General features: G+C 38.3%; 1 protein-coding gene across 1 annotated transcript in view; it reads left to right on the top strand.

The window, feature by feature from the left end:
- Window positions 1-27,352, top strand: part of TENM3 (teneurin transmembrane protein 3) — a 1,525,061-nt gene that overhangs the window by 762,674 nt on the left and 735,035 nt on the right. The window contains exon 8 of the mRNA XM_072950498.1: window positions 16,280-16,360. The gene's annotated coding sequence lies outside the window, so the exon portion shown is untranslated. The remainder of the gene's footprint in view (window positions 1-16,279; window positions 16,361-27,352) is intronic.

The raw sequence follows: 27,352 nt of genomic DNA, 5'->3' as shown, positions 1-27,352 counted from the left end.
ACCCTAAAAAAATCCTTTATTTTTTAATGTTTTTAAGACATAGCCCAGGTTTGCTTTCTTTTGAAATAATTCTTGAGTATATTAAGAATATTACCTGTTATTTTCCATTTTACCCTTCACTCCAAACCACACATCCAGAATCTTTTAGTTTCTAAAATACATTGTCCCTGGAAGTGAAGCAGTTTCGTGCCCAGTGGCCTGGTTAGCTGCTGTCGGAGAGAGCAGACAGGATGAACCCCAAACCAGAACCACTCGTACGAGCAGGGTGAGCTAAATTTTTAATCTCAGGTCATTCTGGTGCAGGTGATCCATGGACCACCGAAATGATCTTAGACCCAAGTGTCAGCCTCCTCCCCCGCCTCAAGGGCACCCTGTTTCCACCCTCCTCTTAGAAAGTACTTCCTTTTACAAACTACCATGATGAGACCTCCTAATTCCCATTAAGGAAGAGCCCCCTCCTGCCCGGAAAATCTAACTCACATTAGCCGCCATGCTCTACCCCCTCTCAACACCCCAACAGTGCCACCCATGGGACACAATCAGCCAGAGTGGTCATGCCCACAGTCCAAGTTATCCCATCTAGAAATGTGCCTTGAGCGCGTGGGATGGACGACTTCATTAGGACAGCCCAAGGTGAGTTTTAGCACACCAAGTATAACAAGACAAGTTAGAATAGGTTTTGTCATTTCAAGTCCTTTACCCTTCAAGCTCTCTCTTCCACTCTGTGAGAGAGATACGCCCTTTCATTTTTCCTGGTATTCCAACAAGTAAAAATTAAATCAAACACACACACACACACACACGTATATACCACTCAAGGACAAAAATCATTTTCAAAAATAACAGATCCATATTAAGGAAAAGAAATAGTCACCTGAACTAAACAAGATGTACTTAGAAAACCATCAGTGTGCAGTGCAGATCGCCACCCCTTTCATCATCCTCTGCATTCTAAATCTTGCCCAGAGGGCTTTAAGTCCATGAAATAAAGTGTCCACTGGGGAGCTTTCCAAGTCCACAGAGCAATGTGTCCCTTGATGGAGTCCTTCTACGTACAGGTAGCCCTCATATCTGCAGTTCCACATTTGCGGATTCAACCAACCATGGTCCTCCATGACTTTATTTAAGGGACTTGAGCATCTGCAGAGTTTGGTGTCTGCAAGGATCCTGGAAAAAATCCCCTGCAGATACAGAGGGATGTCTCTAAGTGACAAAAGTCTGGGCCAAAGATTTAAAACGATCTGTGCGGCCAGTATCCTGCCTCTTGAGCAGATCATCGAACTCAGAACCTCAGGTTTAATTACCCAGGGCAGCCCATTCCCATGGAACCAACGGAAGAAGTCAACCTCCAAGAATTAAAAGAAGCAGGAGCCCGCAGTTAGTCGTCCAGACCTGATAAAACAGGGTCCTAGCAAATGAGAGTGCTGGGCAGAGGCTGCAGATCAACAGATCAAGGTCAGGGCTCAGTCTGTGCCGTGTGGTCAAAGGAGGAGAGAACTTAGGGTCAAAATTCGAAATGGTTTTAACTCATTCATTTATTCACAGACATTTATAATTGTGTACCGGCTAAGTACTGATGTATTTGTGCAAGCATTTGTAACATACAGTTTTTTTATATATATAAAATAAATGTAAGTTGTTCTATTGTGATGTTCCCATTAGTATTTTTGCTCTTAAAAGAGTTAATGTCAACACTAGAAGAACTAGAAGAAAACAGTTCAAGCACGGAGCATGTAGTTTAGCACTTCATATGCACCAGGCAAGCTTTACAAATGTCATAGCATCTCATTTATTTTTAACAAAAACAATACGAAGCTGTTACTGTCATCATCACCCCGATCTTACAGGTGACAAACTGAAAATAAGAAATAGCTTGAAAGTAACGAAGCGAGGGGTAGTGGTGATGGTTGCAGAACATTGTGAAGGTACTAAATGCTGCTAAGTTACACTTAAAAATGGTCAACATGGTACATTTTCTCTTAGGTATATTTTGCTACAAGAAAGTAACAAAGTAATGAACAGTAAAGTAATGAAGCCGGGAACCCCGGGCAGGCAGCATACAGATACATCAAGCATTGAGATCCCTGAACCGTAGTGATTATTTTAGACTAGGAAAGATGGGACTCTTTCACAAACAAATGGAAGTTTGTAGCTAGCAGAGGTAGTTTTATCCACATAAAACACACAGCTAAAATGCTCTAGTTTCTGATTCCAATCAAAGTACTTTTAATTTTAACTTAGGTAAACTTTTAAGGTGCCAAACTAGAATTATTCATCAAATTCCTGAAGCCTGATCTGGTGGTTGTATTTAAACCATGTTCTATGAAAATGTAAGTGATCCTATAACATTTGCAATCTAATCAGAATTCGTTTTATAATGGCAACCTGAAAACACGTGTGTTAATTTTGTTAATTATATCCCTGTCGTTGACTTTCTCAGCTCACTATCACTTTTGCTGAAGAGATACTTGTGACATTTAGTGTTTAATGTCATTAGCTTTTTTCCTGACTAAGGATGGGAATACTGTTCATTAGTTTGGGGTCTAACAGGAGTACGTGCAGGATTGTGGATGTACCTGTTGACTATACACGTGCTGAAAAATCATGGTTGTGAAGAAATGACTGCAATCTGAAAGGGAACCCAAGTATTCTGGGAAAAAGTGCTCCAGAAGGGTTAAGGGGAGGTTCCTTGGCAGATTTCTTTGCCCAGCGTGGTGTAATATCTCTTTCCAAAGCATATTGGCAAACTACACTGAGCAATCTTGATAAGAGAGATTTAATTAAAATGCTGTAAGCAGATCTCTGCCTTCCTGCTATAGAAGGTTTTGTCAAAAGAATTTTATTACAAACCTAGCAGGATTTTTAAAAATGTTTTACTCACTTTAAGCCATCCCACTGATTACTCTACAGTTGAAAGTATAGCACAACCAGTCGGTTCTTAATAAGAGCTTTTAAAAATCACAGCATGTTCCTCAGTCCCTCGGTACAGGATGAATGTGGCATCAGGGACACAAATATCATTACCTTGATAAATTACCGACGGCATAATGATTATGGAAATCGTCATCGACTGATCATCAGTCACAATTTATTTCAAATCAATGTCTACAATTTGTAGGCTGGATGGAAGTTTTATCAAAGCCCCTCTGGTATACTGCACGCTTCCCAGCTCACTTCCTCCTGAGCGCATTACCGCCTTGTCATGCATCATCTGCTGTTCATGAATGGAACCACTCACGGGTTCCATGGCCTCAAGCAATCCGAATTAGTCGGAAGAACATTGGGCAACCACACTCTCACAGACAGACTCGTTCAGAAAAGCAGTTTAATTTAAGGGCCAGCAAATGTGCCAAACTACAGAATCCTTCCCTAGACACAGAGTTCCCCATTTTTTTTCCTTCCCAATTGGCAATAAGTGGTAATGTTTGACTCTATTATGCTGTTAAATTGCAAATAAATTGTTGCAGAATCATGACATAATAGGCATTTGCATCTTTAAAACAATTTCTGGAACAGGAAGCATCATTTGCATGCCTTTGTCTGAGTTGGTAGTGTTTCATTATTCTTTTTCCGATACATTTAACATTTCAAGTAATTTTAAGTCAGCCGGGCCCAATGAATCAATCCTTGTGATAGTATTATGTGACAGTTCTCTGATTTTTAGGTTAGTCATCATTCTTCAAGGATTACAAAATGGTCAGTGTCAATGCCAGTTAATGATGAACTTACATGAGGAAAACTTTGTCTCCAAAAGGCTGCTTTCTCAGATTTGCACTATAGACCATAGACTATACTTCAGCTAGAATGGAAATTTGATTTAAATATAGGCAGGACTGGATTTTTTTTAAAGGCTTTCTTTTCTACTTCTGTATCTTTTTGGGGAAGTGATGTAATTTGTTGGGTATATACTTTGGAATAGACAAGCTAAAGCAGAGAAATACAACGTGTATAGAGAGAATAAACATTTGAGCACTAAATTCAGGCTTTTGTGTGAGATACCATGGATGCAATATTCTTTTTGGAGAGAAAAAATAATACATTTGCATACATTGGCCAATGGAACTGGCTGAAGTAAAATTTAATTCTTAACTTAGCGTTGTATTATAATACACTGTATGCTTTCCTTGTGTTTTCAGTAAAGTTTAGTAGTAGTAATACTACACCTTGACTTTGTAGATTTGCCTTCAAAGCATTACATGGAATGAAACACCTAGATGTTTTCTGATAAAGACATGATTCCTAGTTCAAGAGCAACATGTACTTCTCTAGACTTATGTACTGATTCCTGAAAACCCAACACAAAGCAGGTAACATTGAAAATCTAATATTAATGATTGAATATTAATAATATCGATGATAAACATCCTGCTAAGTCTCCCAGTTACATTGTATTTTTGTAACTCTCGCAAGAACCTTACGGAGGTTTGTTTAGCCTCATTTTTTTTAATGTGAAAAGTGAATCATGATCACAGAGAGAGTTGAAAACTGTGGGAGGCAGATGTATCTCCTCTGCAGGTCATCATTCTCCATCCTATGCAGAGCTCCGTGGAGCATGAATAGTATTTCAGATGTAGAATGTAGTTAAGTTTTGCTTTGGAATCTTTATGCAACTAGCATTTCTAGAGTCTTTGCTGAATAAATAGTTGTATATCAATTGCTACAGAGAAAGAAAGAAGAAGAGTAGAAGACAGAGAAGGAAGGAAGGAAAAAACATTGTCCCAGACCTCAAGGAATTTACAGCTAGCCTTACCTCAATTTTCTCCTTCTTCCTGAAGAATACGTGTTTCCCAAAGGAAACGAGGACTTTGGACAAATCTTTTATGAGCACTAACAATACGCCAAGACCTATAAATCTGAAACATGGCTCACGTTCCAAGGAGCGGGTATCACTCCTGACTTCATCTGCTGAGTCTCCCCTTCTTTCTAAGCGTCCTACTTCTGTCAGTGGCACCATCATCTTTCCAATTAATCTGTTTTATGACTTTATCATTGCCTTTCCTACTCTCTTCAATGTCTAACGAGTGAGTGCAGGTTGTTAACCCAACCTCCACAGTGGACCGCATGTAGATACTTACCTTTTCACCCATTCTGTCCATTCACCGTGCCTTGGCCATTGGAGACGAATGCCGACCTGTTTCTAGCAAATGTATAAGTGACCCCATCAATCAGATGTGAGTGTCCCTCTGGCTGATTCTTCTGTGACGCCTTTCCCAGGGTGGGATGTGGTCCGGGTGACGGTTCTGAAAGATTGTCTGGGGCAGGCTGCTCTCCCTGGACAGACAGGCCTCCTGACTTCCTCTGAGGTCTTTATCTTGGATCTAAGACTTCTTCTCTTTACCTGCCCAGAGCAGCATAGCCCTTAGCCACAGGGATGGTGACATGGACATTTGTGGCACCGTCAGTACTGGACAGAGTGAGTGACAGCACCATATTGGTCAGAGAGAGACAGACTTGGGTTTCAGGGCTAGTCCTGTCACTTGCTAGCTGTGTAACCTTAGGCAACTTTATTCATTTGACAAACATTTATTGGTCACATGCTCTGTACCAAGCACTTTTCTGACTACAACAGTACAACAGTGATCAAAACCGACAAGATCCCTGGCTGAATGGTATTTTGGTATTTACTTCCAGCAGCAGGAGATAGACATAGGCAAGTAAATGACTGAATAAATAAGATTATTTTAGATACTAGTCAGGGTGGTTTTTTTTCTTTTAATAGGATGATGTGATAGAAAAGATGGTGAGGGAGTGGGAACCGCTGAATTCAGATGTGGTCATAAGAAAAGCCTTACTGAAGACAGATGTTTGAGAATGATTGTGAGGAACCGGCCAGGAAAAGATCAAGGGAAGAGTGTCTGGGTTGGAAAAACAGTAAAAGCAAAGATAGAGGGGCAGGAGGAAGACCAGGGGAGCTGGGGTCGGGGGGAGCAGGGAGAGTGAGGAGGAAGTTGAGCAACAGACTTTGTAAGTCGTGGAAAGACACTGGATTTTATTCAGGTGTGATGGGGAAGCCACGGGCAGGGCTGAAGCAGAGGAGTGGTGTGGTCTAATTTTCCTTAGAGAAACGTGGCTCTGTCTGCTCTGAGAAGAATGGGTGGCAGCAGGACAGAGGTGGATGCAGTCTGAACCGAGTTAAGCAGCTGTCACCAGAGTCCTCTCCTTAAGCCAAGCCATCACCCCCAGGGCCAAAACTGGACCCAGTAATTCTGATTGCATGATACATCTGGCTACTTCTGCATATGCAAAGCATTTAAAATTATTATTATTATTTACATTCCATAGAATTATTTAATTTGGCCATACATTTTACTATACAATAAATTAGATTTAGATCTTCCACAAAGTCAACCCAAATCCTTTGGAAGGTTTATGCGCTTTACTCTGTACCTTACTCTTACTTTGGGGAGGTGATGGAGAAATTTGGGGGTAGGGGGACATCTTTTTGGTAAGAAACCAGCCATTTCTAAATGACACTGGTGGGATAAATCAGAACCTGAGCTAATGCTTTGCGGACTGGAGTAACTGGAGTAACAGCTGTTCCGTCAGTCAGTAGCTCTTTATCCAGTAGCCTCCATACCATGCAGGACACTGTGCTAAAAATGGCGGGCAATACAAAGGAGACAAAGAAGCATGAGACATACGTGCTAGTCTGTGTGCATCTCACAGCCCCACGCAGAGCCACGCTGCCCCTGTGGAGCAGATAACTTGACCTGTCGGTGCCTGCTAGGATCCAGAGCAGCTCTAGGATTTGTCTGAGTAGAGCCAAGGAACAGGGCGAGGGCACACTCCCAGACAGCGAAGAGCGTGAGGAGATAACAGGAAAAGAAGACAGCAGATAGTCTTTTCAAAGGCACGGAGTAGACCGGAGCAGAGAGCTCACAGGGACCGCTGCCTTGTGAGGGGACAGTGAGAAATGAAGCAAGAAAAGAAAATTGGAACCAGATTGTAGAGGGGGCTTAATGCCTGGCCAAGGAATGTGCACTTTGTACTGTTGGTATTGAGCAGCTATTGAAGGATTTTGAGCAAAGGAGTGACATGATGAAAAGGTATTTGGGAAGATGAATCTGACAGCTGTGTGCGGGAGGACGGGAGGGAGGCGTGTCGGAAGCAGCCGCTGTGGGTGAGCTGCTGTTGAGTGGCATTTTGGTTTCCTTGGTTCTGGATTTTGAAAGTAAAGTAATTTTACCACTGTGTCACAAACCCCGCTCATTTTTGCTTAGACATATGACCTCTCTGATGATGTGCTAGTTTTATCCAAAGTGTTCTTTCTATATAATTAAAATGAATATTCCCTGTCTTGAAAAATTATTTGCCCTTTTCTCCATTCTTCTCTTGATTAATAGGGACAAGCTAACTAAAAACTGCCAAGGAAATAGCAAAAGAGGAGGAAATAATGAAAACAAGTGGATGTTTTGCTAAGGAAGTGTTTATTACTGTGGTTCTCATCGTTATGAGTTAATTACAGGCTCTCAGCAAATATCCCATTGTGAACTCAGAGGTGCAATATGTTTTATTTGAAAAAGTGAAATAGTGATTTCCTTTCCAGTATTCAGTTGCATTTCCTGCTATTTTAAGACCACTCAGTGGTACCAATGTACTTTGACAACCAATTATCCCAGCATGCCTGTGTCATGTATTTTAACTATAATGCTTTTTAAAAGCTTGAATTGCAAAAACAGAATTCTATCTTAATTGATCAGATGTGCATCTAGACTTGTCTGAACACTATTTGTGTAATATCTGAATAGCCCAACTGACTTAAACAAGCAGAAAAAAAAAAACACCTGTGGAATAAAACACGCATCCTTCGAAGCTTATATTTATAATTTTTTTCCCCTAGACGTTTCCTCCCATATGTCCACTCTTGAGGAAGAATGATATGCCTTCCCTGAATCTGGTCATACTAAAGAGTAACATGTACCATAAGCCATCTCTAGGTGTTCATAACCAATTTACTGAGGCCAGTAACAATCTGACTGTTACAGTTACGGGCATTGCAAACCTCCAGCCTTGCCCACCTCATGTCATTCGGGCCAACTTGGTTCAGAGAACAGTGTGGTACACATTCTACAAGCAAAAGGTGACTTTACAGAGGAAGAATTCTCCCTGTTAATGTTGCCCTACCGCCTGTTAACTACAATTCATCGTTTAAAAGCTGATGCCTGTGATTGATTCCGGCACGGGGCCATTGTTTAATTTACTTTGGTTTGATTTTTTTTTTCCTTCACCCTCCCAATTGGCTTCTCAAGAGGAGGAAAGTCAGACAGTAGTTACTGCTTCGGAAAGCAAAGATAAGCTGAACCCTTTGGAATGCATTTTCTCTAACACTCCTTCACCAAGTGTTGCATGACTGTATCAAATTTCTTTAGACTTTGATAATGAGAAACAGACAATTCCATAGAAAATACAACCAAGAGATTTGCAGTAATAGAGGATTTCAGATATACACATGGTTCTAAATGGCACTAAGATTATGTTCTTTAGAGTTCTGAATCTTTTATTTTTTCCATGTTTGAGTAGGCACTATGGTTGATTATCAGGTTGAGGAAGGGCAGAGGGTCTGGCTGCTGATTATAAATGTGCATGTGTGTAAAATTTTCACACGTAATATAATATTTCAAAGTTATTTTTATGGAGGCTCAGGGGTCCCAGAACTTAAACAAAACTGCTGATCATTGGCTCCAAGAAATACTTAGAAGGAGTCTTTTTTAAAAAAAAAAAAAATCATATGGAGTCATTTGCAGACTTTTGGGCCACAGATCACATAATGTTTATTTATTCAGCTGGCTTTGGAGATTTAAGCAATATTTGGAGACACACGAGTCTGCCTTGCTTAATAAAATTTATACTCAAAGGTACAGCTACAGCATTTTTATATACAGAAGGTTCACACAAGCAGAGGTTGATACTGACAAAAATGTAATTTTGAAATTAAAAAGAAAGAAACTGAACAATCCCAGTAAAAAAAAAAAATTAATCCGACATCGTCTTTCTTAAAAAAAATTTAGCGGATCTTACGTCCCCTGTGCTAGAATACTTGGAAATACATTATTGTATTTCATGAGAACACGGTAAAACAGCACTTGCATTATTCTGCTCTGATCGTCTACAACAAACAAGACCTGGTTCACCTTCTAAGAGTAACCATTTAACAGAAGACGTGTAATTTTGTTGGTATTATTAGCAGAGATTTATGTCACAGAGTCAACTCATTCTTTTCTATGAAAGTAGGTGAAATAAATATTTCATAGCTACAGCTTTTGAGGAACATTCCGCCTTTCAATCTTGAGGCAATCTTTCAACGTATATGCCAATCAGAAGTCTTTAACAGATGTAAAACGCGTCTTGTCTTCTTGTCTTTGAAAAATACACGGATCTCAAGACGCACCTGAAATATTCATTATGTGGACAATATTCTAAGCAGGGCGGGAACTTGCTGAGTGTCTCTGTCACTGCTAATTTATTCAGGTTTTCCTTTCTTTTTTTCCGCATACCCCTAATACTTCCTAAGTCTAAGACTTGTCAAAAAGTCTTTACTTTATACTATACCGACATGATTAAGTTTATCGGTAGCATTTAACATCACAAACAGTTTTATTTGATTAGCTTAACCACAGTTTAATGGAAGAATATATTCTGTACCATGAATCATACCGTTTCTCCTCTCTTTTTCTTTTCACCTGCCTCTCCCTATCAGTTAAATAAAGCTATGACTTTATTGTGAAATTAGCCTCTCCATGAGTTTCTCTGTTAACGTGTGATTTGTAGAGAGGAATTTCATTGTCAGTAAGAAGACTAATCTGTGCAGTTTTGCCAGTGTGATGTCTGTATACTTTGCTTTGAGTGTCTATGAAACATGGGCCCACAAATTGAACTTGTAACCCACTCTTCTGATCCATGCTCACCTCTTCAATATTGATTTACCTTTGTTTTGGATGAAACCATTACATTTTGTGTTCATGTTTAGGATGTTTTTCATAAACATGACACTATTTGATAAGGTGTTTAAAAGTAGAGTTCTTTAAAAGAGTTCCTTAGAGAGAAATCACGTATTTAATTCAGCTTTAAAAGGAGCAGGGCAATAGCTTTTAATTACACAGACTCCCTCACACACATCCACACATACATCCACACACACTTAGACAAATACTAGCCTAGAAATAACCTCATGTAAAGGAGCTTGAGATCACAGAAGACTACAAACTAATACCATTTGACCTTATGCGACCATATTTCTTATGAAGTCCAATAAAACACAGATTTCCAGTAAATTGTTTCAGTTTACCAGATGATGCACTAAAAATATTTTCAGTTTCCCTTTTCTTTTTACCAATACCACTGTTTTTTTCTCACCCTAATCCAAGCCTCTTAAACTTTATAAACAGAAATGCCTCCATACAAGATAAAAAAAACTTGCCGTCAAAAAAGACATCAAAACGAAACATTTTTTCAGGCCCTATGATGTTCCAGGTACTGTAGTAGATAACTAGCTTTTTACGTGTCTTCTAAGTTAAAATGGATTTAAATGGTTGTGTTTTTATTAATTGTTGCTTCATTATGTTGTATATAAAACTGTACTATGTTTCTTTTATTATGGTTACTTGATTAAACAACCTTATGCAGTTTGGAACAATAGATCTCTAGTTTCAGAGGAATTAAATACATGACACATCAAATAGATTTATATTGTTTGTAAAACAGTACATCCCATAAGAAGCAGAGATGGTGTCATTTCCCACTGAAGTTATCAGTGGGGATAAGCATAGGAACAAACAAATGAAAGTGAGCTCAGACGCTGGGAAGAATGTTCATGTGAATAATGTGTTTCAGAAATATGAAAAATGTTGGTAAGTTTCTGATATTTGTATAGAAAACTATACCACTCTGTTTAAGGGCTGGTGTGTATACATTCTCACCCAGGTGACTCTTTAAAAACACTACTTTATCCCTAGTTTCATCCTTTAAGAATCTGGAAAGAATGGAGGTCAGATAAAAATTAACAGTTGAGCGAAATATATTAATTTCACCAATGCAGAGAGGAATGAGGGTGCTTCTGTGACAGTGTTTGTTCCTTTGTTTGATTCTTTGTAGCTGAACATTCATACCTCTTCAAAGAACTCTAAGCAATGCATTTTTAACAAAATCGCAATGACTCTGTTACTTTCATGAAGATTTATTAATACTGACTACTAAACAAAAATGTCAAAGACACAGTAAATATCATGCATGAAAAGCATAAAGAAATGCTACATTGGTTTGAGGACAAATAGGAAACATAATTTACATTCCAAGTAGAAAAAGAATTTCCAGTAATGTTAGGCAAAAACAAATTATGGACAAAAAAAGTGAATGGTTCTCATGATACCTGGATAAGAAGGCAAAACTGAAACAAATTTGGATTCTCCGTGATGTACAAACAAGGCTGACCCTGGGCAAGACTGTCAAGTAATCGCCTGCCTTTGACGTCCATCCCTTGGGTGCCCAGCCCCCCGGGCCTTCCTCCTGGACCCAGGCAGCTATGAGTGCCTACCTGGCCGCAGACACAAGAACTGTTGCTTTAGGTCCCTGCTCGTGAAACTTTTCCTCCCCTGACGTCCTTTCTTTAATGACAGTGGTTCTCAAACCCTTTGATTATGGTTCACTTAAAAAAAGACCCCCTGGTTTCAGAAAATGCTTGGGGAAGAACAAAATAACAGTCAGTGTGTTACCGGCAATTACACAACAAAACCTAATGGCGAACAGAACATAAAATCTAATAGTGATGTTACAAAGACATTAATTCATGTTCATTTGTCTGCAGCCAAGACCAATTCAAAACAGCAATAATAACCACATGTCTTCTCCCAGACTGCAGGAATTCTAACAGCTTTCATGTGAATGTGATAGCGGGAGCATTGCAAGGCCCCAGAGCACTGAGTGGCAGTCAGATGTCTTTGTGGAATATGGATTTAGAGTGTCCGGTTAATTCTGGTAACATGCTAATATTAGTTTATGAATAGTACCTTCTAGCAACTCAGCAAATACTAGTGAGCATCCATTAACCTCTAGAAATTGCATGTTATTCAACTGTAAGAGTCAGAGATGAGTTTTCTGTCCATCAGGCTGAACTTGGAAGTTCCTCAAAAGTCCACAGGGTGAGCTTTGAGCAGTAGGGCCCAGCACAGCTCACTGATAACGAGCTGATAGGGTCTGAGGCTGTTCTCAGGTAGAAATTACATTTTTCTCCCTTGTTCTTTTGGGTGCTAATGACTATAAAGTTGAAAACCCCAGGCTACCAAAGGGAAAAAAAAAGAGAGAGAGAGAGGGAAAGAAAGAAAAAGAGAGAAAAAGACAGTTGTGTCTCAGTAAGCCACAGAGATCTGTCTGACCCTGCAAAAAAAATCTTATAATCAGGGCCTTTATTAAGCCACAGACTGGGAGACCAGAGCAGGGAACTGGTTAACAGCAGTGAGGCAGTGGTCAAGTCAGCCAAGACACAGATCAGAGGTAAATAAAATTGGGGGCGGAGCACAGGCAAGATGAGTTCATATCAGGGGGGATTCGGGGTGGTGGGTGGTGCCCTTCCAGGTTTGAAGACTGAGATCCAGAGCCCTAAGATTCCAGATGGGGGATCTCCATGTTCAGAGATCCCTTAACTGGAGCTCTCTGTGACTACACGGCTCTTACCCACCGAAATCAGTGTTTTCCAGAGGACGTCCTCCTTTCCCCAAGACTCCAAAGTGTCCTTGCCACATTAGCAGGCGACATCTCCCATCTCTCTCCCCTTGCTCTGCAGCGAGTCTGTTCCATGACTCAATTAGGGCTCTGATGACACCTGCTTGTCTGAGCATGTCCAGCCCTCTCTACAAAGCAATTTACAGTGTGTTTTAATGTGAAATCGCTTTTTTTTTTGGTCCTGTTATAATTTCCAGTCACATTATTCAACTACTACCAGAGTCTATTAACACACATCTTTCACCCTTCTGTGGAGTTTGCAGATAAGAAAATGATTTCATCAAGTTCACCTGAGCAATAAGATAGACGGTTCTGGCCACTGACTAACGATGCTGTTGGGATCTCTGCATGGAGCGTGGGATTCGGGTCCTCCTAGCTGTCCTAGTTAATTGTTATGCTGTTGAGAAATCTTTCAGGGAGAGGTTTGTTCTGAACCATTTAGATGGTCTTTCCAAGGAAGCCAAGGACATATGGGAATGTGGTTACTGGTTCCTTTTTTGGCTTCTTTCTTCTTCTCTTTTGTTGTTGATAATGCTGGTGTTACTGAAAACGGCAAGCAGGCAGGAAGACATAAAATGCATTTTGGGCATGGGCTTCAGACACGCTAGGTTTTCTGATAAAAATTCTAGTCGGGTTGACCCTGAGCGCTCTTTATGTTTGATCCTGGACACCCTCACAATATAGCCATCCACAGGCCTCCCCAGAGGATGGTAAAAATGAGGAGTTGAAGCCTTGCTAAAAAATCACTTTCCTCATTGATAAAATTGGCAGTGACCTTAATCAGCGACTCTCTAAGCTTTTTAGCACTGACAGAAATAACCCTTTTTTCCACTCTGTCTATTTCCATCATACACTTTTCTCCTCTGATCTTCAGATACGATCCGTGTCCCTGGGTTTGTTGAGCTTTAGAAATCTGGTCACTTCACTCTTCTTCCATTTGTGTTATGATTCTTATCAGAATCCTCCCAAATATATATTTAAGGAGACTTGATTGGAGAAACCTCAAAATGTGGAGAAATATATATCTTTAAGCACAGCGGTTCATCAGTGTAAGGCCATTTTAGGTGATCAGTCACCACTGTTTATAAACCTGAACGGAATATAAATTGCTCTGTTATATACTATATCCATTTTCTTTAAATCCCTAGATCTTAGTTATTTTCTAAATATTTGCAAGAAGTATCACATTACTGAAAGCCAAAAATAGTTTTCACAAGAGTGAAGTTAATAGTAAATGATTATTTTAATTCATTTGATATTTGGAAGCCATAATCTTGATTGCATGGCTAAACTCAGTAGCACCCTTAAGCAATTACTCTCCATAAATTAACATGCTATTTTTCTCTTCGGTAATTTTCAAGAAATCGAGGCTGTTAACTACAAACTATAAAGTAAAAGCTAAATTGTCCGAGTCACAGTAAATCTAGAAGTTTCTAACATGCCGTGATTCACTATTTGGTGATCAGCTGTGTGTCGGTCTAATTCATAATTAGGATGCACTGAACAATCAAGCCAACTTCTCCACTCTTGAGTTACTTATCTTGTATAGACACTGCCTTGGGTTGTTTTCTTAGCATAACATTACACTTAATAGAAATCTTATAATTTTGAAAGAATGACAAGTCACTGAAACTACTATGTATTTACAATGGATAACCTGAGGAAGGATTTTTTTTTTAATGATTTATTCTAATCTATGACGCCCAGGAAAGTGAAGTCCTGAATCAGTGCATAATATTCAAGATCCCTCAGATAGAGAAATTGCTTTTCAGAAAAGAGAACCATAGTTTGCCAGTGACATTAAGTGATATGAAAATGTAAGTAAATAATTAGTATATGCTCTGAAAGTATATAGTTATAAGCAGTGAAGGATAGCTTTAATCACTATATCAAGGTTAAACAATTACCATCAACAGGTATTGTGTTTATTTTGATATTGGCAGGCCTCTTAACTGATAATGCTTTATTATGATGTTAATTAAATAAAAATAACAAGCTGAAAATTTTAATGGCAATCATCATTAATATTAAAATATATGTATTGGTATCTCCTAGAGGTTATAGCAACTACGAACAGTAAAATCTCCTTAAAAACATGGTTGGCCAACATCTCTATGTTGTGATGCTGGCCACTAATTATAAAGAGCCAGTGTTACCCTTTGGGATAATAAAAGAATCTCAGTGAGAAAGGCAACTGACAGAGGTAACAGAGTGGTACTCCAGGTTGCAAAATGTTATGTGCAGCGCTGCAGATAAGAATTCCTGTCTCTGAGGAGGGAGCGTGATCTGTAGAGAAAGTATGTTCCTCAGAGTCAATCAACTGGGGCTTAAAATCACCCTCATAGAGGGCGATTTGCAAAATATTTTATAACTAGTATGTGCACAGTCACAAATGCAAATGGTGGATGTGAAAATTAGTGCTGATGTCCGTGTGTGATGGCGGAATATCAGGTCAGCCCCACTGCCCCATACATTTTGTTGTCACCTTCGCATTTAACCAAGTCAGCAAACAGATAACCACTTTTCTATTTGCCCTGATTGAATTTCAAAGCATTCCACTCTGGGGCACAGCCTCCTCCATAAAACTTCTCACGTGTCTTTCTCCAGACTCTTCAGAGCCTCCTTCCTCCTCTCTGATTGCTTCCTTGCTGGCTTCTTCCTTTCCCCTAACTGTACGTGAGTCTGACCCTCTCCCTCCCTCTTTTATCTTTTACACTCTCTCCTTTGGCCATTTCCTTCAGCTTCATTGCTTTAATGAGCACGTCTCTGAGACTGGAACTGTCTTTTATCTCTGACCCTCGGACCAGATTGGTTCCTCTGCTACAGATTCCCAAAGAAACCTCTGCTTCTCATCACCCATCATTATAATCCTTTGAATTGCTTTGTGCTGATAAACTGGGACCTTCATGAGGGCTGAGATCCCATCTTTCTTACTCACTGCTGCACCCCTGGGGCTAGCATAGCGCTGGGAACATGGCAAGTGACGCAAGTTCCGTCCTGCAAGTTCACCTGAATTCCAAATCCTCTGAAAATGGTCTCTAGTAAAAGTGAAATATTTTCAGCACCCAACCCCCTTTTCCCATTCCGTTCAAAGTTCGGACCTCGGGCATTGGTCCCCTTTGCCTGGATTGCCCTTTCCATGCATCCTTCCCCGTCCAGCTCCTGCCCAGCACCTTTGAGAACCGTCCTCATCCTTCAGTCTCGCCGGAAGTCCTCCCTCATAAAGCTTTCCCCAGCCCCCTTGTTGGAAGGAGTCACCTCCTGATTCCCAGAACACTCGATCTGTACCTCTTCCATGGCACTCACCAGTTGAGGATGTCTGTTATACGTATCGACTTACCTAATTTCCTTGAGGAAAATGTGATGCACTGTATGTTGCTGATCCCCTGTACCATCTGGTACATGCAAAGATGCTTAGCAATTGCTTGTTATATGAAAGACTAAGTGAATGTTATTATTTCATAATTATGTAGCTAAATCCATTATAGTGCAGTGAATACATACCGTTACAGTAAAATAAATGCTTTCTACTCTAGCAATTTTTCTGTTTGTATTGTTTTTCCAGGCTTGTACCACAACCAGTACCTTTGCTTGATTACTCTAATGTGCAAACTGCCACAAGATTGGGGGAGAATACAGCTTTTGGGTGAGTAGCACGTGAATTTTTAAATATGATTGTATTCAAAAAGCTAATGTTTATGCCCACATTTTGTTTAAAGCCCTGTTTCATAGTTTGTTTTTTTTTTCATATTCTGGTGTGTTTGCTTGGAGATTAGAGGGAACTAATGGAGAAAAGTTTTCAAGAAAATGAGTATTTCTTAGACATTAGCATAAAGCCTTTCAATTTTAAAGCAGTGCTGAGGTGGGATTCCATGTATTTCTGGGAAGAATTTATATTTCTGTGCACATTTTGTTGAATATAACATTCAGAAGAGTGTGCAAGTTTTAAGTGTACAGCTGGATGAATTTTCACAAGTGAGCACGTACCCGGAATCGGGACCCAGTTAAGAAACAGAGTGTCACGAGTCCCGCTGGAGATCCCCACCCCTTGCACACCATCTAGTCACCGCCCATCCCCACCGCCACCCCCCACCCGGCCCCACCACTCTCTCCACCCGCGCTGGAGTTAATTACAGCCGTGACTTCTAACCCTGCAAGTTAGTTTCCCCTACTTTCAAGCTGCATGTGAATCGAAGGGCTATCTTTTTAAATGACTTAAAGACAAAATTGAAAAAGTGAGCAGGAAAACCAGGTGATTTTCTATTTATGTAGCAGCTGTTTTGCCAGATGACTTGACAGCTAATTGGAGTCATATTGCATTTATTCTTAAACCCAGCAAATATCACCTGTTTTAACTGAGGGTCACTGCTGATTAAGCACTCTGCTTGGACTTTTCCCTCATATTTGTGCTTAATAAATTATAGCCTGCTGAAGATCAGGAAAGGTATTCATCATGTCAAATGCTTGCAGCAACTGTCTTTCGTAATTAGAGCCAAAGATTTTCTTTTAGCAATGACTGATTAAATTGGTAATTAACGCAGGGCGAAGATTTTGCATGGTTTCTCAAAGGAACCAAGAAAATAGAGGTACACTTACATCAGCTAAAGGCTTAATAACACATTTGTTAAGGGCTTTATTGTATTTAGCATAATAAATGAGAAACGGGATTGCATTTATTTATTTCGAGACAGATAACTGTCTTCCAGTTATCTCTTCTAGAGACAGCCTTCCTAAGAACCTCCTATCTCTGTTCATTTTTAGGCATCTTCCTAAGAAATAGCAATTAAGCCCTAACACTTCAAATGCTCTCTTAATGATTCAGATAGTATCTTACTGATTGAGATCCTGGAGAGAAAGATATCAGAATTTCCGCTTATCCTAAATTTCCAAAATAATTGTTTCTGCCCAATTCCTTTTATATTATCATTAAATGTTATGACTTCTCACCCTACTTTATTTTCATTTTATGGCAACTGGTGCTTTTCTTAAAAATCATTTGTGTCCTCCAACTCATCTCTTTATATTTAGTATAATTAATGATCTGCAAATCACAGGGTGATATTTTGTCGCATCTTGTCCATTATTGGTTATTCATCTGTTAACCAGAGAAACGCCTTGACTTTGCTCCTAGATTTTAGGCTACCTTCCCAGTTTAGAGACTGCTAGTCCTGTATACTACATCACCTCAACATGTTCTTGAACTTGGATTCGGTTGTCTTTAATTACGTGAATTTTATATGCAAAAAAAACACTTCAAGTAATATTTCCTAATCAAGTTATATTTAAAACTGTTCCGTGGGATTCTGTTTATCTTGAAGAATATGTATGTTTTAAAGCATTTAGCGAATTGGGAGATAAAAATTGGTATTAAAAGATAGAATTCAACAATGTTCCAACTTTTTAAAATATTGAGATTTACAAAGAAGTTACTTGGAACATATTCCATTCAGTTATTAATGTGCATTAAGTGAAAAACAAGGAGTTTTTTTCTGTAGTAAAGACAGAATCACCACCAACTTTCACCCAATAGACAACCACTGTTCTGATTTCTATTAACAAGAGTAGCTTTACCTATGCTTGACCTTCATTTAAATGCAGGTCATTAAATGCTGTGTGTGCTTTTTTGCTTCTGGCTTCTTTCATTCAATATGATGTTTTATTAGTTTCATCCTGTTCTTGACTATAACAGTAATTCATGCTTTTTTTTTTGAAACTGTTGAATAGTACTCCGTTGAATTAATATGCCACTATTTTTTAAAATAATTTTCCCATTGGACATTTGCATTGTTTCCAAGTTTTACGTATGATGAATGAAACTGTAACAAACATTTTTGTCAAGGGGAAGGTATAGCTCGGTGGTAGAACGCATGCTTAGCATGCACAGGGTCCTGAGTTCAATCCCCAGTACCTCTGTTAAAAAATAATAATAATAAAATAAAATAAATAAATCTAATTACCTCCCCCCCCAAAAAATGATTAAAGTGGTAAAACAAAACAAACATTTTTGTAAAAGTCCTTTGTGGCCATATGTAGTCACTTCTCTTAGAATAATACCAGGAGTGGAATTTCTGGGTCATAGGGTAGGTGTGTGTTTAACCTTACGACAAATTCACGCTACTTCAGAGTCTTTGTCCCACTTCACATTCCTGCCAGAAATGTATGAGAATTCCATTTGTCCCAAACCTTCACCAACATTTGATATAATTAGTCTTTGGGTTTTAGCTTTTCTTGTGACCTCACTGTGGCTTTAATTTTCATTACTCTAATGATTAATGATTCAAGCATATTTTCATGGGCTTACTTGCCGTTCACAGATAGCTTTTTTTTTATTTTTTTGAAGGTGTCTATTTAAGTCACTTGCCCTTTAAGTGTGTTTGCGTGATTTGTGGGAGTTTTAAAAATATATTTTGGATATAAGGCCTTTGTCAGATTTTACCTGTTATGTATACTTCCATTCAGCATGTGGCTTATTTCTTACTTGTGTCTTTTGATTAACTAGTGTTTTTTTATTTTGATGAAATCTAATTGGTCAGTCTTTTCTTTTTTATGGTTAGTACTTTCTCTGTTCTCTTTAAGAAATATTTGCCAACAAGTTTGAAAATTTGTATAGTTTTGTTTGTACATTTAGGTCTATGATTATCTTGAATTAATTTTGTACCTGATTTGAGGTAGGGATGGAGATACATTTTATTCACATTTTTGTGTAATTATTCCACCACAATTTATTGAAAAATAATTCTTTCCAAATAATTTCTTTCCAAATTGAGTTGCTTTGGAACATTAGTGAAAATCAGTTGATCATATTTGTCTATTTCTGAACTACTTGTTCTGTTTCAAGGGTCAGTTTGTTTATCCTCACACCAGTACTACTCTGTCTTGAATATGACTTGAAATCATATAACATAAGTCCTCGATTAATTAGTCCTTAACTAGTTTAGACTCTTTACGTTTCCATCTATTTTAGAATTAACTAGTCAATTTCTACCAAAAAAAAAAAAATCCTGTTGGGATTTTGATTGAGATTGCACTGAGTCTGTGGATCAATTCGAAGAGAAATGACTATTTTAACAATTTTGAGTCTTCCAATTCATGAACATGAGAATGCTCTCCTTTTATTTAGATCTTTTTTTTTTTCATATTTTGTCCTCTTCAGTGTAGAGCTTTCACATATCTTTTAAGCTTACTCTTAAACATTTTGTCTTTTGATGCTGTTATAAACTAAATTTAAAATTTTCCACTTCCCATTTCATTATACACTGGCAGTATGTAGAAACACAATTGATGTTTTTATATGTTGACCTTGCATCCTGCAACCATTCAGATGTCTTTATTATTTCTAGTAGCTGTTTTTCCCATAGATTCCTTCGTATTTTTATGTAAACAGTCTTTCTGTCTGTGAATATAGGATTTTACTTCTTTTCCAATCTCTGTGCCTTTTATGTCTTTCTCTTTCCTGCTGCACAGACTTGGACGACCTGAACAGTGTTGAGTAGAAGTGGTGGGAGCAGACATTTTTGCCTTGTCCCTGAGCTCAAAAGAAAACTGTTCAGTGTTTTATCATTAAGTATGATGCTAACTTCAGGCTTTTGTAGATGCCTTTTCAGACTTTTCTGTCTATTCCTTGTTTAAGAGTTTTTCTATAATGAATTGTTGTTGAATTTTGCCAAAAGCTTTTGTTCCTACACATATTGAAATGGTTATAAGGTCTTTCTTCCTTTTCTGATAATTTGGTGGATTAAATTGATCTTTTAAGTGCTAAACCTGTCTTTCATTTCTGGGATAAATCCCCATTTGGTTGTAATGTATGGCCATTTTATGTAATCCTGGATTTGACTTGATAATATTTTCTTAATAAAACTTACTTAACTCTATCTTCTGGAGGCACATTGGTCTCTGATTTTATTTTCTTGAAATATTTTTGTCAGGTTTTAATTATCAGGGTATTGCTGTTCTCTTTAAATGAGCCGGAATGTATTTAAGTATTTCCTCTTCCCCTCTTTTCTTAAATAACAGTGTAGATGTATTTATCTATAAAATTTTGATTAGAATTCACTAGAGAATCCATCTTGGCTTGGAGTTTCTTAGTGGAGAGGTTTTTAATTATGAATTTAATTCTTCAAGAGATACAGAGTTATTCACATGTTTCTTTTTCTTATGTTAGTCTTGATAAATTGAGTTTTTCATCATTTTTACTTCATCTAAGTTGTCAAGCATTTTCCCACAAACGTTTATAATATTCCTTTATTATCCTTTAAATTTCTATATGAACTATGACCATATTCCCTCTGTCATTCCTTATATTGGTGATTTGTGTTTTCAAATTTTTTTCTTGATCAGTTTTCTGAGATCATTGCTTTCATTAGTCTTCTCAAAGTACCAACTTTTGATTTGTTCATTTTCTTTATTTTTTGTCTGTTTTTAATTGGATTTTTGCTCTTATTTTTACTATTTCTTTAATTCTTACTTTGGTTTCAATTTGATCTTCTTTCTCCAGATACTTGAAGCAGTAATTTACATTATTAGCTTTGAAACTTTCTTCTTTTCCAAGTATTTTAAATGCTGCAATTTTCCCTGGAGTCACTGCTTTCGCTGCATTTCACAAATTGTTATTCATGACATTTTCGTTGTCATTTTCTTGCAAATATTGTCTGATTTCCTTGATGATTCCTTTTCACCAGGCATTACTTACAAGCATGTTGTTTCCATTCCAAATACTTGGGGATCTTTCTAGATCTCTTTTCCTTGTGGATTTCTAATTTAATTCCACTGTCATTAAAGACAGTTTTTGTGAGATTTCTGTCCTTTGAAATTTATTGAGAAGAGACGTTTTGTTTTTTAGCCCAGCATCAGCGTAAGGTCTATCTTGGTGAATGTTCTAAGTGCTCTGGAAAGAAATACAAACTATGAAGTTTGAGGATATGTTATTATATAACTTTTAATTTATTCAATTTGATTTCTTAGGTGGTTGAAATCTTCTTTATCCTAACAACTTTTTGTCTACTAATTTTGTAAAATACTGACAGAGAGGTGTTGTTAAAAATCTCTGAGAATGTGGATGTATCACTTTCTTTCTTTAATCCTGTCAACATTTGCTTTATGCATTTTTGAAGCTCTGTTATTAGGTGCGTACACGTATACCTGTGTTGGGGTTGATACAAGTTCCTAGTGAATTAACTATTTTATCATTAGGAAATAGCCCTCTTTTAATCTAGCAATACTCCTCACATCTTTGTCTAATACTAATCAGGCCACATCACCCAACTTCAACCTGTTGTTTTCATGGTATTTCCTTTTCTAGTCTTTTGCTTTTAGGATGCCTGTATCTCATAATGAAGTGAATTTCTTGAGATGGTGTATTTTCAGTTCTTGGATTTTGTCTGGTCTACCTTAGAATCAGAATTTTTAGCTCATTACATTTCATATAGTTAACATTGCAGTTTGAGTCTGCAACTTTGCTGTTTATTGGATTTTGGCTTTCATTCCTCTGTTTCCCCTTCCTGCTTTCTTTTGGGGTTAGTCAGTTTTTTTAATTTTTATTTTTTCAGTATACGTTTTAACTCCTCAGTTCAGGATTTTTTTGTTGTACCTAATGTGATGGTTAAAGTATGCAGTCTTATCACAGTTTACTTCATACACTTCCTATATTTTAAAACCTTGTAACAGTATAATTATACTTGTTCCCTCATTCTTGTACTATTTTTATCATACATTTTAATTCTACACACATTGACACTGCAATATATATATATATTTTTTTTTTCTTTAAATAGTCAGTTGTTTAAAAAAAAAACTAAGTATATTAGTTTGCTAGTGTTGCTGTAACAAAGGAGGAACTGAATGGCTTAAACAGCCAAAGTGTATTGTCTCACAGTTCTGGAGGCCAGGAGTCCCAGATCAAGGTGTCAGCAGGCCATGCCCCCTCTGAAGCAGGCACTAAGGAAAGCTCTGATCCAGGCCTGACTCCTAACTTCTCGTACTTCCTTGGCTTGTGGCAGCATAACTCCAGTCTTGATGCAGCATCCTTCCTGTATCCATGTCCCTGTGTCTAAATTCCTCCTTTTTATTAGGACATCAGGCATAGTGAATTAGGATCCACCCTAATGAACTCATCTTAACATGACTATGTCTGCAAAGACCCTATTTCCAAATACAGCCCCAGTCACAGGTACTGGGGACTAGGGTGGCAGTGTATGAATTTGGGAGACACAGTTCAACCCACAATACTAAGAAAGGGGGGGAATATATATATTCCTGTATATTTACAATTTCCCACGTTCTTCATTCCTTCCCATAGAGCAAGTTTCCATCTGGTATCATTTCCCTTCAGCCTGAAGATATTTTTGTAGCATTTCTGGCAGTGCAGGTTTTGCTAGTGACAAATTTTCTCAGCTTTCATTTATCTGAACATCTTTATTTAAATCTATTTAAAGGCTACTTTTTACTGGACACAGAATCCTGGCTCGGTAGGCTTTCCTCCATCACTTCGAAGGTGTCACTTCTGGCCTCCACTGTTTCTGATGTGAAGGTGGCCATCACTCATACTGTTACTCTTTCATCTCAAGATCGCTCAGCTTAGCACTTTTTATACGTTAAGCCCATACAACTCTTTGTGGTAGGCGGCTTTCCTGTGCATCATTGCATGTTTAGCAGCACCTCTGGCCTCTACCAACGAGTTGCCACCCCCACCTCCAGGGTGAAAGTCAGATGTGTCTCAGGTGCCTCAAATACCCTGTTCAGCTTTATTGTTGCTTATGGTGGGAGAGCCTGTCCAGTGACAATGATTCCTTGATGGCCACGTGTAGGAGATATTCTGGTTTGTCATCATGTTTAATGAGAGACAAAACAATTGCACTGAATCTCTGTTTTTATTTTAGTAGAGTTAAAGGAAATGCCATCATCTTCAAGTCTAGCCAAATAAAATATCCCCCTAGTGTCTTCTAAGGTGAACACATCTCCTGGTTTTCCTAACATAGTAACAGTCAATGCCTATTCTTGATCGCGCCTCCTTTTGCTCTCAAAAATATTCTAATTTTGGCAATAAGCTGCCTGGCTGCCCTATGTGTAAATATTAATAATAATGATTTTCAGTGTGAGAACCCTGTCTAATCCAACTTTGTCTTCACTCCACAATCATTTTTAGTATTCACTTTACCTCTTCAAAATGTAATACTGTTATTTCTTTTTAGTGATAACATATTATTTTTTTAACCAGTGTGTGACTTTGCATACAACCAATCTCTTTGTTTGTTAGTGCTTTGAAGTAAGTTTCACACGGGTCAAAATGTGTTTTAAGAAATAAGCTGCATAAGACAAAACAGTTTTATTAGGATAGTTCTCACATAGGAACAGTGTGTCCGATTTACTCATAGACTTCTCTTTGCTTTAGAAGATTTTTATTGTCAGGAGTCAGCAGATTGCTCTCCCTCGCTGTAGTTGGTTGGATTACCTCCATGGACTCGGGCCAGAGCCCTGTCTTGATGCAAGTGTGACAATGGACGGAGGCAATGATGTATTATTGGGAGGAAGAGTTAAGATGTGTTCTTACATCTGAAATGTCTCTCCTCGGTTCCCCTGACAGTCATTTACGTTTTAACTATTATGACCTGGCTTTCCAAAAAACACCCTCCAGAAAAAGACGCGTATGCAGAGAAAGATGTCCTGTATTTCCTTACATTTGGAAAAGCATGAGGTACTTAAGTAAAACAGTTTTTGAGGGTTAATGGGGTATCTCTGCCATGAATAGAATTCCTCTGATTTAAGGGTATCTTGTTCTCTGGGACTGCGTTTCTGGCCATGGACTCAATGCCTCGATAGCTTAGTCAACATGATGCAAGGCAGATACTCCTGATCATTCTTTATTTCCTTTGAATATACACCTAGTTAATGCAAACTGACAGCTTGAAGAGTTACCCAGTTATTTTTCAATCACCAAGTTGTATATCATTTTGAAGATGGCAGTAAATGTTGAACTTTCAAATCTTATGCAAATATGTTGTATTTCCGTTTATCTCCTGTTCAGCAATGTATTATTTTTATGTTTTCATATTGAAAACTATTCACTACCTATATAGTGTCAGACTTGTGCCTACAATGAAATATAGAGAACACCTTTCATTAAGTGGAAGGTTTCCTTTCATGATCGTCCTTATAGAAGATCTACACTGTTAGTCAGAGGGGCTTATTCGGTGAGAGTAGCAGCTTGGGTCCTGTAATATGTTTCCTCTGTTTTAAAACATCCCAAAGAATGCTGTCAGCTCCAAGTTTCTATACCTAGTAGCTCCTAAATCAGATCAGGCCATTTTTATATAACGGTTGCAAATGTGTTTTTTTGAATGTTAAATCTGTTTCTATTTTTCAATCAATTTAAAATGTGTAGAAAAAGTGTTCTGATTGTATATTATCCAATTTTCATCAGCTGCCGGAAGGAAATGCTGTGAAAATCTGTGATTTAAAGCCCTTAAAACTTCTGCTTGAAATGCATGTTTTGTTAACAACATTAGCTATGCAGAGTATCTTAAACAGAATTTTGATGTCTTCATTAATAGCATTTAAAAGTTTCAGGATTTCAGATATTCATGGATCTTAGTCTCCTTGATTTACAAGGTCATGTACTTTCGACCTTTACATTTCTCCTTTTGGAAATAATTGGAATCGTGAAGGAAAGTGGCAAAAGAAAGAAAGAATTGCATTATTAGCAATAATGCTACATTTCTAAGATTTACTGGAAAAACGTATTTTACATAGAATATATAAATAACTGTAAATAACAATAAACACTCCAAACCCAACCTGTTATATGTAAATCCCTTGCCTGTGAGCCGTGTGAAATACAAAGATCTTGTCTTCCAGAAGCTTGTAATCTAGTTCGATAACTAAAAATATAGTGTGTGGAAGAAGTGGTAGACTTAAGTGCTGTTGGGACTTAGAAACGCAAAAATAGTTTTTTCTTCCTCTAAGACTTTACAGCTGAAGTGGGATTTGACTTAAGGAATGGAAGTAATACATAATAGTAATCCATGATGAAAATGCTATTGAATAGTAACAAATTAAAATACAGCATATTTTTTATTGACTCCAAGCAACTGAAATTGTATATAAAAAATTGGTGAAAATATGATGTCAGCCAATTAGAGCAGATGATTGCCTTTTTTATAGCTTTCTTTGGACCCATACTAAGTGATAAAATGAGAAGTACTGAAGCTCTGTGTTCATTAGTATTTTATTTAGTTTTTCATATTTAGTTCTACCTGTTCTATCCGTCAGCATTTATGTCCATCCACAAGTAAGAGATTGCCAAAACATTGTGATTTAAACACACAGGGATTTATGTTCTCAACTAAAGCAAGTCCCAGGTTATAGCAGCTCCACGATGTCATCAGGGCTTTTCCTCACCCTTCGCTATTCCATCCTGTGGTATTGAATCTGGTCCAAGGGAGCTGCTGGAGCTCCAGTCATCACATCTCTCTTCCAGGCCTGCAGGGAGTGGGAGGGGCAAAGAAGAATGCCAGCCTTGCCTTTAAGGAAGCTTCAAGGAAGAACTACACTTCACTTTGCTTATATATCAGTGAACAAAAGATAGAGAAATAAGCAAATCTCTGCAGAGAGGTTAGGGATGAAGTTGTCTAGATGGGTTCATGAGTGCTCAGACCAAAGTTGGGCGGTGGGGGGGTTGTTTGTTTCTTTGTTTTGCTGTGGAGCGGAAGGAGATTTTGAAGGCTAGAGTAGGCAAATAGCAGTTTTTGTCATTCCTACTCGGCATTTTTCATGTCCATGGTGCAAACTGTGGCATTACTAAGTTGAAGTGAGCCTGGCTGACGTCACATCCTTCTGTAAGGGATATTGCTTACTGGGTTACTATTCTGGGTATCACTCAGTCCAGTTACTCAATTATATGAAGACTGTGAAAAATTTCATTGGCAATGACTCACCTAGAATGAGAATGAGAATGGTGAATCTCTGACTGTGTGATTAACTTATGCAAGTGTATATGTCACTGGATTGGATGGAAGGAGAGGTAGATGGGTATGTATACAGGTAACAGGTTGTACAGTTAGGCTGATAGAAAAGTACAAAGAGGAAAGGGGCTGAGAGGGCGGGGGGAGACAAGGAGAAGAGGAGAGGAACAAAACCTAAGCTACGGAATTGGAGAGAATTCTGAGCCGGACACTAAGGACATTCTGGTCTATTCAAAATATACATGTCTCTGTTTTGACCCGTTTTGCTGATCATTTCCTCAGGGCAGCACAGCATTCCGCTTTGGGATGCTGTTTTGCGTAAGATCCTTACTATTAGGCGTAGATGATCCTTTATTTCCACGTTTGTAAATGCTAAATGCGGAGAGTTTACTTCCGCTACAGTCCTGGGGAAGCTTTCTTCCTCACTTGTTTCCTAACAAGGGGATAGCTCTGTCTATGGGTCTCCTCTGAGTACTTTTCTCTGTGGCTGTGCCTTCTAAGTCACCAGGGTCACCTCTCTCGTCGCAGGCTGCGTTTCCCATCGCCCCGGCCAAAGGTCTACTCCCTTTTCAGTTAATAACCAGCTCCTCACTCAGTCTTAAATGAAAACAGGACAGCTGTATCGGGCAGCTCCGTGGTACTATGTATGTTATCCCACTAAATATCTCTCTGCATGGAAGAGC

Source organism: Vicugna pacos, chromosome 26, assembly GCF_048564905.1.
Source record: "Vicugna pacos chromosome 26, VicPac4, whole genome shotgun sequence".
NCBI lineage: Eukaryota > Metazoa > Chordata > Mammalia > Artiodactyla > Camelidae > Vicugna > Vicugna pacos.
The sequence above is the reverse complement of the archived record's forward strand: the minus strand, read 5'-3'. Positions and strand labels throughout refer to the sequence as shown.